This window comes from Cheilinus undulatus, linkage group 4 (genome assembly GCF_018320785.1).
Source record: "Cheilinus undulatus linkage group 4, ASM1832078v1, whole genome shotgun sequence".
NCBI classification, from domain to species: Eukaryota; Metazoa; Chordata; class Actinopteri; order Labriformes; family Labridae; genus Cheilinus; species Cheilinus undulatus.
The window spans coordinates 27337363-27342289 of NC_054868.1; positions in this window are offsets into that span (position 1 = coordinate 27337363).

Here is a 4927-nt window from a genome sequence, read left to right on the forward strand (position 1 = left end):
CCGCCATACCCCCCCCCCACTCACACACACACCCACATTGCTATGACTGCTAACTCTCTGATCATTTCTCTCCGTCACTACACAAAGTTCAAAAGCCAGACACACCCTGCGAACTACTAACAACATATGCAGTCAAAGTAACAATCAGATGTTGGCATTTCTGCATCACACATGCACATAAACATTCACAGATACTGTCCATAAAGGACCCTGCACTGGGCTTTCAGTATTGGTCTCTATCTAATCTCCACAGTGGTGTATTGATCTCCGAGGTAGGTATTTCAGGTGCATGTCTATATAAAGCAGACTCTGGCACTAACCGCCCATCAGATGCTACTGCAGCCATCAGCAGCAGGAGGAGTTTGGCTTACATTCAGCCTTAGATTACATCTTAAAATGCTTTGGGGAAAACACAGACTACAAGTCCGAGTACCTATCCTTGGGATAAGGATTAGATAAAGAGAGTTGGTGTTGTAATGAGTGGACTGCAATTGTTTTGTTGTTGTTTGTTTATTTTTTTGTCAGATTTGTTTTCCTTTGAAAGGATTTTTTTGGACTCTTGATTGGGGAAAAACTTCTGCTTTCCTGTTGAGATTTAAATGAGAAGATGTATACTGTTTGTACAGTCTGTGTGTAAAATATGGAGAAAAAGACAGAAAGCATGAAGTTTTTTAGCTAAGTTTATAATGACTGAGAACATGCAAGCATATCCAAATTTGTTCAACTCTACCCTATTTGACAAGGCCATCTATAGTTGTCAACATTTTTATTCATGTTAAAAATAAAAATAAAATATAATTTTATTTAAACATATACCTACTAAAGCTTCTTTCTGATTTATCTCTGATCAAAATTCATAATGATGTGATGTACTGGACAGTTCCTTTCTAGCACTGACTGTAAAAAAACAGCAGGCGCTTCCAAAATTCAGAATTTGCCAGTAGATTAACAGCCAATTAAGCCAAATGCCTGTATCCAAAAACAAAAAAACCTATTTTTCTGATACCCTGATCGTCCAAAATTGAAGGAAATGAAATGATGCCTGACTGCTTGAAAAATTCATCTCTCTTGAGTAGTAAATGAAGTGACAGCTGGCCCTGTCTGTGGTGCTGAATTGGCAGGGAATGGCTCCGATTTCAAAACATGCAACAACAAAGTCTCCCACTTCCAGCACTTGTGAAGACCCTAATTAGCATTTTGTTGTCAAAAAGTCCAGAACATTTGGCAGTTTCCTTAAATAACAGTCTCATTGTGAAGGCTAAGCCACCTGCTCATGGTTGTACTCCTTATTAAATGTTATAGACACTAGAGCAGTATCATTCTTCTCATTGAACTCTTGGCATAAAAGCAAACACTGAATTTTCCAAAACATAAAACTGTTACTCTTAAGTCACAAGATAAACATATTGAGAAGTTGTTAGCAAGCCTGCCTTAAAACTGTTTATAAAGGCCTTAAAAATGAAAAACTATAATCAAATGAGCCCTAGAAAGTTGACATGAAAGTGACAACTTCAAATAATAACTAAAGCCATATGTTATGGAGACACCAATTCCCACCTGTATCTAGTAGCTTTGAAAACTGTGACATATAAAAGGCTGACTGTTGCATTGCTGTATGTATTTTAGGATTAGTTCTGGTTGAGTTTCTTCAGTAAAACCAATGTGGCCCAGCATTTAGGATTGTAAGCTGTTCTTGATTTATGTCAAACATGTATGCAATGTAAATATAATAGAGATGTGCCTTTAGATTTTGTTTTTTCATAATACTGGTTTGCATTTACTCGTGACAGTTGATACTTAGAAAGCTACGAGCACAGGGCTTCTGTATGCTGGTTCTGAGGATCATGCAGTTTTGATACTTGGTGGACTTGTAATAATAAATACCTGTGATGGTAAAACCAACTGGAGATTGTCCTGTCCTTTTATACATAACTAATAAATTACTTAAAAATTAAAATTTGTCCTCATAAAAGGACACCCAGGAGCAAAATGTGTTAAATTTTGTCAACTTAGAGGGTCTTTGTCAAATTTTGTCCTGACTGATTTGTCTACTATGACCTTGAAGCAGGGGCGGAGCCAGACATGTTTAAAATCTGGGGCTAAGCCCAAACAAAGGATGGCTGAGGAGTGGGCACTTCCCTAGAATTTTTTTTGCTTATCAGACAGTTTAAAGTACTTTTTTTGGGCACTTTTAAATAAAAAAATTAATTCATAATGCCAACAAATCTACACCTCATCTAGGCAAAAATAATGTTTTTCATCCTAAACAGAAATACTTACTAACATAATTTTTTTCTTAACCCAACTGGGCTAAAAGTGTCATTATCATTCTAAAATTGTTTTACATCATGCTGGAGTCGAATAATTTTCCTCCCTGCCTTCTCAAAATGTCTGAAGGTAATATTTTACAGAACGTTGCATAGGTAGGGTAGGAATTTAGTGAAAAGTTTACAATTGAAGCTCTGCATTTTCAAGCAAAGCACATAAAAAGCAACAATTGGGGTTAGAGATATTAAGTTAGTCACAAATATGCTGAAAATTGTATTTTTAGAACAATGTTAAAAGCATTTTTACACAGCAGAGTGTATAGATACGAAAGAGTATTAAGGCCACTAAAAAATTGTCATGCATTTTTTTTAATTCTAGGAAAAAGTAAAAATTTTGTCATTTTTCTTAGAATATAAAAAAATGCATTTTTTTTAATGTTTCTAATCCTCCTCCACACATACTAGGGCTGAACGATTTGGGAAAATAATCAAATTGCAATTTTTTTTTAACCCAATTTTGCAATTGCGATTTGATATGCGATTATTTCTGAACTTCCTCATTTCATGTATTTTCCAACAAAAATAATCAATAATGCATTCTATGCTATAGTCAACATGATATTAGATAAAACTAGGGCTGAAAAGTTTTGAAAAAATATGTAATTGTGATGATTTTGACTCATTTTGCAATCTGGATATGAACTGTTGTATTAAAGGGAATGATAATTTTAAATAATTCTAATACTTAACAAGAAAAACATACAAAAATGAAGAAAATATATTTTTTGTACACTTATCTCAAAATATGCCACTACAGTGATTGCATTATATGTAATGCATAATGTCTCTACTGCAAAAAAAAGTTTTAAACTGGTATTATGACACAAATTTCAGGTCAAAGAAATATTGCACCGTCTGCGATTTGAAAATGCAGCAGGCCATATTGTGATTTAATCTGAGATTTATTGCCTCGTGAAAGGGCACCCATGAGGGAAATTGTCAAATTTTGTCAGCTTAGAAGGCAACCCTAGAGGGCACTTACTGTAAGAGAGCCCTTTGTCAAATTGTGTTCACTCAGAGGGCACTTTTATCAAATTTTGTCAACTTAGAGGGCCATAGTCAACTTTTTTACATTGGAAAAGCGTCCTATAGAGGAAATTAGTCAAATTTTCTCCACTATTTGGGTGCTAAAGAGGGCTCTTTTCAAATTTTGTTAACTCAGAGGACACCCTAAATGGCCCTTTGTCAAAATTTGTCCCCTGGAAGGCAAGCCAAGGGGGAACTTTGTTAAATTTTGTCAGCTAGGGGGCCTATGTTACAGTGTCCTCATCGAAGGACACCTGAAAGGGATATTTGTCAAATTTTGTCCACTCAGAGGGCACCCGAAAAGGCCGTTTTCAATTTTATTACCTGGAAGGCTAGTGATGGGGGCACTGTCAAATTTTGTGCTTTTGCCATTTGTTAAATTTTGGCCTAATGGGAGGGCACCCATGAGGGAAATTTGTTAAATTTTGTCTGTTCATAAAGGCACTTAAGAGGGCTCTTTGTCACATTTTGTTCACTCAGAGGGCACTTTGTCACCATAGAGAGCTCAGGAAGGGCACTTCTTAACTGTTGTCCACTTGAAAGGTACCCTAGAAGGCACTTTATTGTCGTTTGTCCACTAAGAGGGCACTTGATCAATTTACCTTCCAAAGTTTCATAAAGGGCACTTTCCTAGAGTTTTAAAAAACATTAGGGCACCAGGAGGGGTGATCCAGATGATCCAGACCAGACTTTTTCAGCTGAACAGATTGTGTTCTCAAATGCACCCTACACAGACAATGTCTAGAAACTTTTAAGAGTGCAATAGAAGCTGGGAGCTGGTTTAGTTCAGTTGTTAGAGCAGAAACTGCATGTAAAGAGGCCACAATCCTCATTGCACTGGTTGTAGGTTCAACTCCCAATCCTTATGCTACTTGGTGAAGGTCACTTCTCTCCACTTACTTCTTGTTTATCTTTAGATCTCTATCAAATGAAAGACTAAACATTTATCTTATCTTAAAAAGGCTGCAGTAGTTTTCTAGGAACTTTAAAATATGTTTTCACAAATGAAAAAATACTATAAATCTGTACTATGGTTGCCAGAAACTTTGACAAAAAAATGGCCTACCTCATGATGGCTGTAAATGTAAATTTTAAGGGTTACCAAACAATGAAATTAATGCAGTTAATTAATGACATTCAACTAATCATCATCAGGGACCTTACTTAAAACCTAATATGCAGAGCTCATGATTGCTCTGGATCCTCCTGAGGCCCATCATTATCAAAATGATATGCAAATCCAGTGTTATAACCTGAGATTTTTTGTTGGATAATTTGAATCATTGCTCTCCTGGAAGCATGTCTAAAAAGTTCAGGGATCACTTTAGTCACTGGGATTCATCTTCTTGGGCTCATGATTATCCTTACAGGGAATAGAGTACCTGTGACCCTTATTGTGCTTGTAGACACAAGTCAGGAGATTAACAATCAGTTGGAGTACACTGGGGACAGTGAAAGTCAATATAAAAAAATGCGCAAAAATCCATTTTAGTTAATCAAATGGTGGTTTACACTGCCACCACTTCAATGACTAACAACCGATAAATATGGAACAAAAGTTCAGCAGACATGTG